We start from the raw sequence: 12,650 nt of genomic DNA, 5'->3' as shown, positions 1-12,650 counted from the left end.
CACACTCAAAATCAAAGTGGAAAACCACACTACAGGCCGATCCAACTTTGTAATGTCCTTAAAACAAGTCAAAATGAGGCTCACTAGTGTGTGTGGCCTCCACGTGCCTGTATGAGGTCTGGGAACGGGAGGGCCAGTCCATAGCATCAATGCCTTCCTCTTGCAGGAACTGCTGACACATTCCAGCCACATGAGCTCTAGCATTGTCTTGCCATAGGAGGAACCCAGGGCCAACCGCACCAGCATATGGTCTCACAAGGGGTCTGAGGGGTCATCTCGGTACCTAATGGCTGTCAGGCTACCTCTGGCGAGCACATGGAGGGCTGTGCGGCCCCCCCAAAGAAATGCCATCCCACACCATTACTGACCCACCGCCAAACCGGTCATGCTGGAGGATGTTGCAGGCAGCAGAACGTTCTCCACGGCGTCTCCAGGCTCTGTCACGTCTGTCACATATGCTCAGTGTGAACCTGCTTTCATCTGTGAAGAGCACAGGGCGCCAGTGGCGAATTTGCCAATCTTGGTGTTCTCTGGCAAATGCCAAAAGTCCTGCACGGTGTTGGGCTGTAAGCACAACCCCCACCTGTGGATGTCGGGCCCTCATACCACCCTCATGGAGTCTGTTTCTGACCGTTTGAGCAGACACATGCACATTTGTGGCCTGCTGGAGGTCATTTTGCAGGGCTCTGGCAGTGCTCCTCCTGGTCCTCCTGGTCCTCCTGGTCCTTGCACAAAGGCGGAGGTAGCGGTCCTGCTGCTGGGTTGTTGCCCTCCTATGGCCTCCTCCACATCTCCTGATGTACTGGCCTGTCTCCTCGTAGCGCCTCCATGCTCTGGACACTACGCTGACAGACACAGCAAACCTTCTTGCCACAGCTTGCATTGATGTGCCATCCTGGATGAGCTGCACTACCTGAGCCAATTGTGTGGGTTGTAGACTCCGTCTCATGCTACCACTAGAGTGAAAGCACCGTCAGCATTCAAAAGTGACCAAAACATCTGCCATAAAGCATAGGAACTGAGAAGTGGTCTGTGGTCACCACCTGCAGAACCACTCATTTATTGGGGGTGTCTTGCTAATTGCCTATAATTTCCACCTGTTGTCTATTCCATTTGCATGCATGCAACAGCATGTGAAATTGATTGTCAATCAGTGTTGCTTCCTAAGTGGACAGTTTGATTTCACAGGAGTGTGATTGACTTGGAGTTACATTGTGTTGTTTAAGTGTTCCCTTTATTTTTTTTGAGCAGTGTATAATGTCCAGGACACATACTACTGAGACTGATACCAGTTTCTTAACAAGCACTAAACAATTTAGTCGGATGACACATAATTAATAACCATTTATTCCATCACATAAAAACATAAACAACTTCCCTTAAAAAAAATACACTTCACTAACAAGTTCAAGATCAACACAAAGGTGCAAGTGTGAGCCACAGCCAGCATCACACCAGTAGCCTCAGCTGTGTTGTATTAATTGTGACATATGGTGCACACCATCTGAAAACCATGTACTACAGCACACTGCAGAAATTGCCAAATATAGGTTGTGGAATATAGGCTAGTAATATGTATTCTCAACCCCAAGAGGCTCTTGAATACCCACAACCTCTTCTCCCTTTCTCACAAGTATGCTGAAAATGAAGCGTAATAAGCTTGCCTAGGCATAAACAAGATTTTTTTTCTTCTTAACATTTGGAGTTTAAAGGATTGGACTCCAGACAACAGTCTTCAGAGAACTTAACGATCATGCCATCTGGAGGTAGGGAAGTGTTGTAGCCACTGATATCGATCATCTTTTTACACTTTACTCTCACAGATGGTAAAAAGAAACACCATCTGGGCGCAGGTGTTGGTGCTTTGAAAATGAAAATCAACCACAACAAAATAGCCATAAAAATATTTGTCCTGACACAACTAAAAGTTAGCTTTAATTAGGAGCTTTTATTGTGCAAGCCTTTAAAGAGTTAAAGTAGCTGCGCTGCTGTATGTGGGTGTGTGTGAGTGTGGCCACACATATGTTTGTAACCTCTAGGGTTTTAAAGTTTGAGACAAAATCCACAACTTAAATTTCAAACTACATTTTGCCTTCAGATACAAACCGTATTGCATTTTTTGCTTTTGGCACGGTAAATACTAATGTATAAAATATACTAATATGGATCTTGTTTGTGCAATTTATTTCATGGTTGTCTTCTCAGAAGAATAACTTTAGAAGTGTTGCAACAAGGAATGTTTCTGTACAAGAAAAGCACCATTGAAAAGGAAATCATGGAGAAACACCTCTTTAACTCTAAACTATAACGATGCTGCCATCAAGTGGTTAACCGTTATTATTACACCAATGTAATCATTTCTTGTTCTTTTTCTGGTTATCATCATCCTCACTATTGTAATCCCACCATTAGGCCACCTCCAGCCACCTGTCCTATTTATCACAATGTATGTCTTCCATAATGCACTTAGCAAAATGGGTCAGCAAGATATACGTGCCCCATAAATATCCTGTTTATTTGCATTATGGTCACAGATCACCTATAGATCTCCATCTAGTGGAGCAGGAAATAAGTGAATAACCATGGCATTTACTCTCAGTCTGAAAGAATTTGACTATCAATGATTTTAACAATAGGTCAGTCTGGCCACTAGATGTCGCTGCTTACCATTAACTCAACCCATGGACACCTGCATCTCAAAGAACACTTGAGTGCAGTAAGCAGACACAACAGCGACAGTACCTAGACAGGCTCAAAATTACAAACAGACAACAGCCTTGTTGTTTATCTGCTCCCTCCATGCCGCAATCATCAAATCAACCCCAGCTGCAGAGACAAAGACTCAGAGAACATACAGGTGCTGCATAACTGCATTTGGACTAATGTGACTGGAGCCCTACTTATACAGTTTTAGGAGGTTCTTATTTCATTAAGTGAGCTTGAGAATGTTTGTGTGCCCACTTAATTTAAACCGACTGCAAGAATAAAGTGTGTAAAAAAAAAAAAAGACTTCTTTCAGTAAAGGTTCATTGCCTACCATGACACCATTGTTGAAGTGGGAGGTTTTGGCATCTGTAAAGGCTATGGTTCATGTGAGCCTCACTGGCGTTTCATATTATTTATTAACTGTGTGCAGTTCTGTACAGTATTAATTCTTCCTTGACAAAAATGCACGAGAGAAGGGTAGTTCTGACTTTCATTGTAACATTGATTCAAATATGATTTGAGTATCAATTGCTCTACAGTGAGATTCCTTGGCAATAGAGTTGTTTTCATTGTCCATTTCTGCCTATACAAATCAATAATTTTTTCATAATATCCATTGGTAGGCTCCTAAAATTTTTAGCAACATTTTGATATTTTGTAGATATCCCTACGGCATTTGGGTGCCAAGTTTGTTTACAGTAGGAGGACCTCATTGACCTTAATTTGAAGGATAATTGGAGATGCTTCCTCTGGATGATGTTGTGGTTGGTCAACTCATGAGTTCCTCAAGAGTTTCACCATAAGCACCATGCAATAAGATGTTATACAAGAACTTTGTTGATATTGATAATTATTGAAGAATGATACATCTGTTAAATCTCTAAGCTGACCATTTAGTGAATTGAAAAGAAAGATTTTTGCAGTTTATACTGTAAACATACAGTCCCCTCCAGAAGTATTAGAACAGTAAGGCAAATTCCATTGTTGTTCACTGAAGACATTTAGGTTTAAGATCAAAAGGGGAGTATGAGACAGGAGTTCAGAATTTCAGCTTTTGTTTCCTGGTATTCACATCTGTGTTAAACAACTCAGGACATATCACAGCATTCTTAGGTGAGCAAAAGTAATGGAACTACTTATCTTAAAGTAAATAACATTAAATATTTGGTGGCATAACCCTTGCTTGCAATAACTGCCTCAAGCCTGCAACCCATCGACAAACTGTTGCATTCTTCTGTAACAGAGGCAAATAGTGAAGGGTTCAAATCCCCAAATATTCAATTACCAATTGCCATGGGTTTCCCACAATTAATAAAATTCAAACACAAGAGTTTTGACCGGAAGGAAAATTTTATTTAAAAAAAAAAAAAAAAAAAAATCAGGCTTTGGGCAATTTTATTCACTGCACAAGCACAACAATAAAAACAAATAAGATGTAGACGCCAAGGGATAAAAGGACACGTTAAACACCTCTGCATGTACAAGGGCCAGACCTGCCACCCAGGTGCCTTGACACCACTCACTGGTGCGCAGCCACCTAGACACACAAACATCACACAATAAAACTAAGTAAAGCATCCACACACAGCTGTTATACCCACCACCACATGCATTGAAGGGGAATGGGGTTCCCACAATCCACCACCTTGTCCGTCTAGCACAACACTGAAAAAGGGAAAAAAATAAAAAGGCCAACAAGCTGAGGAAAATCGTACAGCTAAAAAAAAAACAAAAAAAACCCCACACAAAAACCACCACGGACAACCGCCATACCCTTAGCAGACCTTGGCAGCCATATTCACAGAGGCCCATCCACCTGTAACAAATCTCATAATATAAGAATAGACATAACAATTCAAACAAATAACAGCAGTTGAGCAGGCAGGCAAAACAGCAGTGGCTATAAAACCCTAAAATTACAAGAATTTAGTTAGTTCAGTTGTTTAACACATACTGTAAAAACATACTTGCTAAATACCTGACAAATAATATTTACCTCACAATGCAGTAAGTAGTCAACCCAGCTCTGACTCCACCTCATTTATGGATCAGATGTTTAGGCCCACTGCAATGTGAATCATAATCAAATTATTATCAAAAGGCACACGAACTAGTAAACTTGCATAACTCTACTAGACAACATCTTTTTACCTCAGCGTTAAGCACTGCCTTCTCTGTGGTGAACCTTTAGCACGACAGGCTATTCAGCTGACGAGGTCTGGACAACAGGTGACTTAAAATACCTGTGATTAAAACAAATTAAAACATGTTCACAAGTTAAAAACATTGTCAGCCTTGACTCATAACTCCTACAAAACATACCTGCTCTCTAGCCACACTGGACCCCAATGCCTACAGAGAGATCCTGAGTGCTCTCTATAAATCAACTCCTAAAGCGGCACAGGTGTGTGCCTGCTTCTAGAGAGACAGGGGTGGAGTTTCACTGAGTGGCTATAGCCGACCATGGCCTTACTAGGCCAAAAGCCTGCCTATCACATTTCATTTGTGATGCTTTTCCAGGCTTTTACCGCAGCTTCTTTCAGTTCTTGTTTGTTTCGGGGTGTTTCTCCCTTCAGTCTCCTCTTAAGGAGGTGAAATGCAGCTCTATTGGGTTAAGATCAGGCGATTGACTTGGCCAGTCTAAAACCTTCCACTTTTTCCCCCTGATGAAGTCCTTTGTTTTGTTGGCAGTGTGCTTTGGGTCATTGTCCTGCTGCATGATAAACTTCCTCCCGATTAGTTTCAATGCATTTCTCTGTAAATTGGCAGACAAAATGTTTCTGTACACTTCTGAATTCATTCTGCTGCTACTATCATCAAGCAGCCATGCACGCCCAAGCCATGACATTACCTCCACCATGCTTCACAGATGACAACAAAAATAAAATAAATTTGCCTTACCGTTCCAATACTTTTGGAGGGGACAGTACGTGTGTCAAGGCTGAGCTGTTGTTGGAAAACACAGTATGTTGTCTTAAATTGTTTCATCTCCAACTCACAGTACTTCCACTTGCTTTGTTTTGTCTCCACTAGGCCAATATGTGTTGATGGTAATCAGGCCTGGAGCCAAAGAGAGAGAGAGAGAGAGAGCATTGCTTGGATCCATCTGGTCCTCACCTGGAGACTATAACACGCCCTGAGGCTGCAACCTATCAGAGTAAACAGCAAAGGAGAGTGTTAGAAGCCTCTAGCCAAACCAAGTCACAAAAAATACTACACTCAAGCAGTTGTTTTTCATCTTTCTCTGCTGTGATTTTCATTGAAGTACATCAAAAGGCTCTGTTTCTATTGCTCTCTCTGCATGTGTTCAGCACACAATGTGTTTGCACTCAGATATTTGTCGGTATGTGAGTGCATTTTCTTTCATTCAAGATTTTTTGTTTCTCCTCTATTTGTGGCTGTCTCTTTGCCTACCTGTTGTGGACTTATGCTGCAATTAACATTACATTAATTTCAGGTTCCAGTATTTCCACATTTTCTGAAATCTGAAGTGTCAGCCTGAATACACACCCTGGGTCTTGTAAAATCTTGGCAGTGTGTTGTGTGTTTCCAGAAAGCTGAGGTCCAGAAGTGAAAGTAAGCACTTTCTTAGAATAGATGATTTCTTCTGGGTCTTTAAGTTGTGAATAGTTCTATTTTTTTTTGGCAACTTTAACTGCAGTCCATCAACACTGTGTAATGACAAAGTACCATGACAACACTCAGAAGTTTTAATGTTCAGGATGTAACAACACAATAAGTGCAATGTGTGCGTAAACATACTTGAACATCATTATTCTAGTGTTAACTTATTCATGCACGCAAATAAATACAATCAAAGCAACAGCAACAATGTTTTCACATCATCCAAGAACACACACTCAAATGAGAGCCAATGTTTTGTACTGTAACTGTAACCGAGAACGATTTGTGTTAAGTAATATCGAGAAAATAATTAATTGGACCCCCTATTTTTGTCTTTTATGTCATTTTATAATTTGGTTCTGTCGGATTTCACTTAATTGCTGAAGGAACAATCTGTGTATTGTATTAACTATTAAAAAATGATAGATGCTTTTGTTCAAAAATGAAAATATAAACTAAATAAAGGAATTATTAGATTTATCAAACAAAATACTTGATCTTGTACGTGTAATCATGCAGTTGCATTATTTGTTTTAGCTGAACTATAAGTGAATGTTTTGCTAGTGCATTGCTTCCCCTGTTTAGGATACTGAAGTCATGTGAAGAAAATAAAGTATGACACAGCATAAATATAAATATATAAATGAATGAATACACAAAATAAAATAAAAATGACTCATTTCAATCTATGTGGTTCTTAAAATTTGGTGCCCTTATCAGTCCTAATCAGTATTCAGAAGATCAGCTCTGACATTACTGTCAACGCGTGGGTTCTGCTTTAATACATGGTGGAAAATATTCCAGTGTGGCCTGCACAGTACAAGAGCAGCAAAATAGCAGAGTCAAAGCCCTAGTCGCATTGTTTAGACCGTGACTGAACCACAAGGGTGCGTGATGTTGGATCCTTTGATGCCAGGCCTGTTTACATGACATAATGATGCCCATGCTCTCCGTTTAAAGCATTACTCTCCATTGTCTCACAGAAGACACTCATCAGAGATTCACAGATGGTCCGGTTGGCGGTGGAAATGTGGCTCATTATCATGGGTAAAATTATATGAATTGAAAATTTAGCTTTTATGTCAGTGTTTATTGTGATGTGTGTTCTGGAAGAAACACAAATTGAGAACATGCAAGAGCAAGAGAAGGAGAGGGAGAGAGACAATAACAGAAATTTTAAGTTAAGTTTAACATGGGATGTAAGATCTTGTATGGTGTGTGAAGGCCCCATTTGGAGCCTAACTACTGAGAGCTGTGTTTACTATAGGTGGAACAATTTGTCAAACGGTGACACAACAAGTGGAATTGTAGAGTGATGTGCCGGTGTGTGGCTTTGCTCTCTTCCTCCCAGCCTCTCTTGTTCTTTGAATGTATTCATGTGCAGTATATATATGTCTGCAAATGTGTGTTTGTATGTGCTTGCAAACATGCATATCATTTGTACATATGTTCCTCTTGTGGTCTCAAAGAAGCATTTTTGATGGGAAAACCATCAAGGTTTATTTTTAACTGAACTGAACTAACTGTTAACTATGTTCTCAATATTGTGTTTAAATGAAAGTGCTTTTTGAATAAACTCACTGACAAGCTCAAGTGGTTTTATCTATTTTGCCTGTGATGAAGTTTATATTTCTATATGCCAATAAACCGTATTTGCAATTTTCCATGAGGCAATTGTACAATAATTGAACATTATTATAAAAGATAGAATTCATAATATTGTACACAGTACCATATTTTGCAGCATGGGTGGTCTTACTGGAACTCAAACCTCTCTCTCTGGGACTGCTGTACCCACTGAGCTACATGTTAATTTCAGAGGGGTACACTATGTGCATTCAGCAACCTTTATGGAAAGAATTTAGTTTTTGATACATGTGTTTTTCAGGAACAAAGCAACCAAATGTCTATCAGTGTCTGTTAAGAGAATCTCCTCTTCCTAGCAGAGGTCACCATTTTGCAAAATGACCCATGCTGCAGCTGAGGTGGTTGCTAAGGAGATTTAAAGTTTGTGGTGGCCGGGCAGGTGATATCTAATTGGCTAACACAACAATAGGTTTAGTCTAGAAGAAGAGATCTGGTGTCACAGGCCATGTTTTTTTGGCCTAAGGCCAGGGATGGGCTGAATCTGACCAGTCCCACCAAAATCCATTTCCAACATGGACTCCAGACCCAGAGGGAAGAAAATTACAAATATTTTCAAGTGTTGTTGTTTTTTTCTAATATATATTGCTTGTTTATAATGTATGATAGTACCTATCATTTAATTGCAGTGTGAGCTGGGGGTAAAGTGTGCAGTTAAAAAATGGAGGAAAATAATAAATAAATAGAGAAGATTGGTACAATGATGAAAGGGAAGGAGGAGGCAGATGATAAGCTTGAGGAAGAAGATAAAACAGCATCATGTGTAGAAAAAGAAGAGAACAAAAGTAAGGCAGGATAAGAAAGATGAGGAGAGTGTGTGGAGAGAAATCATTCAATTAACATTTTATGTTTGATTATGTTCCTTTTAGGATGCATACAACTGTAACATTTGCCATAGGTCTTTAACAAACCTCATGCATTTTGGAAACAAATATTCTTATAATTCAAATTAGGCATGATGGAGCATGGCATTAACAAAACTAATGTCAACTCACCATTTTCAACAGAAATAACCAAACGCACTAAGCCTTTGTGTTCTGATATAATGCAATTTGATAAAAGCCTTTTCTTCCACATGAAAGTATGTTACTTGTTTGTCACGCTCTTGCCTATCTGACACTCTCAGTACTGTTGAGTCTCAATCTCCCCACACACTGCCAGACTTTTCCCCACATGGGGAAACAAATAACAAAATGCAGCAGAAACAGCCTTGTTCTCCTCCAGTGTGCAATGTGTCTGCTTACCTCCTGGGACAGAGAAACAAAGAACTATTACTCACAATTCACCACCCCAGCTTCCTTTCAACTGTCACCCCATTTAGTCTCCAAGCTGAGCTCTGATGGTTAAATGTTGGACAAGAGTCCCAGCTTTTTGACAGTTCTGTGGCGGTTGTTGTGGTTTCTCTCTTTCTCCTCGCTCTCTCTGTCCCTTGCTGTCTCTCACTGTGGCCTCGCTGGCTCTGAACTTCCAGCAGATTAAAGGATCGGAAGGAGAGGAACACACGCTGTGCTTAGTGTGTATGCATATTTAGTGGTTTTCTCTTTACTCTGGTGCTATTTTTATATGTTTGATTATGCCATCATGCAGTCAGAATCAATGACAGAATACGAGGCACGGGTGCAGATGACTGAACATGTTGGCAGCGGTTGAATGTCATCCAGATTGACTGTCATGTGGGACAGATGCTATTTTACAGAGGGTGAATTAGTCAGATTCGCTAACTAAAAATGTTTCACTAACATGGACCACACCATCAACAACATGCATTTAAGTAATTTATTAACAAAAACAAAAAAGATTGTGAGCGAGGCCTGAAGTCGCTTGTACTTCTTTGGTTTGCTGCTGCATTGTGGGAAACCTTGGGTGAGGAATCTACTGTAGCAGCTGGCACAACGGATTTCCCTCATGACCTTGTGAAGATGAGGAAGGAGAGGAAGACACAGAAGAGAGAGGCAGGGTGGGGCCCAGAATATGAGCGCAAAAGAGGACGAAAGAGTTAGGTGAGTATTTATAGGAAAGACAGATGTGGCATGATTGAGTTGTGGTCCTGCTCCTTAAACTCTGCTATATACTGCCTATTAATAAAGAATTAAAAATATTGAGATTGTACATGTGTATATGTTGGCAATGTGAAATGTGGAAAGAATCAGAAGTCAACACAGTGAATCATTTGAGTTCCTTAATCCCAGTGAGTCACACAAGATTAAATTTTCACTTTACCATTTATATGGAGCGATGTAAGTTATTGATTTGCACATTAAAAAACAAAACACAGCAATACACAACCTCCTAGCCATTCGAAAACAGTCCTTGTACGCCACCCTTACTACAGTGTGATCAGTTTTAGCAAAACCATGTGTCTCATGACATTTATTTAGGCCATGTTATGACATGACTTCAGACAGTTTCCTTGCCAGCCATACAAAAATCACATTTTGCGGGCAGCTGCAGTCATGGTGGCATGACATCCAAAAGCCACGTTGCTGTACCACTGTGGTGGTACCGTAGATCTCCCTAATTTCTTGATTCCTTGATCTGTGTCCATCTGCGTATCTGATGGCTCGCCTGCTGAGTCTGTGTCTGTCATTTGTTCCAGCATGTCCCCGTGAAGTCTCTGTTACTCTCTGAGAACGCGGACCACAAGAACCCCTGGGGGGGATTTAAGTTCTTAACGCTGTTTGGGTACATTTTAGGTAGTTGGGGGTCAAAGAGGGCAAGAGAGACAGGAAGAGTGGCATAGACAGAAACAGACACAGAAACATAGAGTAAACTAAATGGTAGAGAAAAGAGAGAGACGCAGGGGAGCTGGGAGAAGCATTTTAGTGGAAACATGTTTTTAGTATGAGCCAGAAATCCTTCTGAAGAAACAGTAATTGGAAAAATATGAAGGGGAAATTGTGGATTTAACAATAAGAGCCTTTTTGTTCTTCTGTCACAAATGTAGCGCCTTCAATCTATGACAACCTCCTTTTAGGAAGTTAATGCAAACACTGCATTGACTGGAACCTCTTCCGGTATTATGCCATGTATTGTAGAGCTTTATACATAGTTCAGCTAAGTTACTGTATCACAACTATTAAGATTTGGCAATGTTTAGGTAAATCGGTAACTGGTTATTGAAAAGTTATTGATGTGATATTTGTAGGACGGCATTTGAGACATGAAAGGAGTTTGAAACTAACTTAATTTTATTGAAATGTTTAAGTAGCTGACATGTGTTTTCTTCCTTTAATAAAAGATGCGGGGATGGGTTATGTGTCCCTTACAGACTGCACTAAATGCATAGCATTACACAGCTGCAGTGCAAGAACTTAACTTAAAACATAAACGTTTTGGTAGGCAGCTGTGATGACTTAAACGATGGGTTTGATTGAAACCTCTGGAAGTGCTGGTTATTAAGCCAGTCTATAAACACAACATGTCACGGCCTCTCCTTCTCTTCTAGTTTTTTTTTTTTTCAATTACACACTCTGGATTACTTTTGCCAAATAAGTCTACAGAAGCACTTTTACTTCAGCCTGTGTTTCTTTTATTCGCCAAACAATTTGACCAGACTTAACTGCTAGGCTTCTGACACATTAAATCATTCAGTCCCCGCCATTTATCCCACAGAAACTTTTCTCTAACAGCCGTACGACTGATTTACACAGCAGGGGTCATTAAATGTGGAACCAAAGAGACACTTATGAGGCTGTAAAGCCACCTCATTGTAACTGTTTCCCTTAATGGCTTCCAAATGGCCAGGGCTCATCTGAGTATGATTTCCACATCAATTTATGACATGTAAACAAAGGCTCAGGCCAGCGGAGTGTGAAACCCGTCTTTCAATTCAATTTCAATTCAATTTTATTTATATAGCACCAAATCACAACAACAGTTATCTCACAGCGCTTTTTTCATAAAAGAGCAGTTCTAGATCGTACTCTGAATTTATTTACAGAAGCCCAACAATTCCCACCAAGAGCAAGTACTAGGCAACAGAGGCAAGGAAAAACTTCCTTTTAAGAGGCAGAAACCTCGAGCAGAACCATGGCTCAGGGTGGGCGGCCATCTGCCTCTACCGGTTGGGGGTGAAGGAGAGAGAGAGAGAGAGAGAGAGGGAGAGCGAGAGAGAGAGACAACAAGAGAGAGAGAGAGAGAGAGGGAGAGGGCAAGAGAGGAACAGAGAGAAAAAGAGAGGGATGGAAGGAGAGAGAGGGGAGGGAGGCAGCCTACAGAATATACACACAGAGGTACAGACAGTAAAGGTGATGCTGCTATAGACTAAATGAAAAATGGTATAGATATATACAGTAATGTTTATGATAATAATCGCAATGTTAATGATTATAATAACAATAATAACAATAGGACTAGTAACAATAGTTGTTGTAGCAGAGGGTGTCGAGCAGGAACACGGGGGCAGGAGGTGACTCGCAACCACAGATCCAGACTCCACAGCTCCAGAGCCAGAAACACCTGCAGGAAGTGATAGGAGGAGAGAGGAGCGGGACGAGAAAGCACAAGACGACCGGAAAGGGGAGAAGTTGAGTTAGTAACATGCAATAATGGGATGAGGTTGCATACAGAGGGAGAGAAAGTAGAGGAGAGAGGAGCTCAGTGCATCATGAGAAATCCCCCGGCAGTCTAGGCCTATAGCAGCATAACTAAGGGATGATTCAGGACTCACCTGAGCC

The 12,650-nt window shown here is 40.7% G+C and overlaps 1 long non-coding RNA gene across 2 annotated transcripts; it reads right to left on the bottom strand.

The window, feature by feature from the left end:
* Positions 1-4,079: 4,079 nt before the first annotated feature.
* LOC123956678 lies at positions 4,080-5,736 on the bottom strand. 2 transcript variants are annotated; one of them, XR_006821598.1, is made up of 5 exons: positions 5,608-5,736; positions 4,858-4,949; positions 4,703-4,771; positions 4,480-4,522; positions 4,080-4,243 (listed from the first exon to the last, which is right to left on the bottom strand). It is a non-coding gene; the product is annotated as an uncharacterized LOC123956678 (long non-coding RNA). The 2 variants fall into 2 exon arrangements; XR_006821599.1 differs by lacking the exon at positions 5,608-5,736 and adding an exon at positions 5,029-5,126.
* Between the last annotated feature and the right edge of the window lie 6,914 nt (positions 5,737-12,650).

The sequence above is a fragment of the Micropterus dolomieu genome, linkage group LG18 (assembly GCF_021292245.1).
Source record: "Micropterus dolomieu isolate WLL.071019.BEF.003 ecotype Adirondacks linkage group LG18, ASM2129224v1, whole genome shotgun sequence".
NCBI lineage: Eukaryota > Metazoa > Chordata > Actinopteri > Centrarchiformes > Centrarchidae > Micropterus > Micropterus dolomieu.
This window is presented reverse-complemented; position numbering and strand designations above follow the sequence as displayed.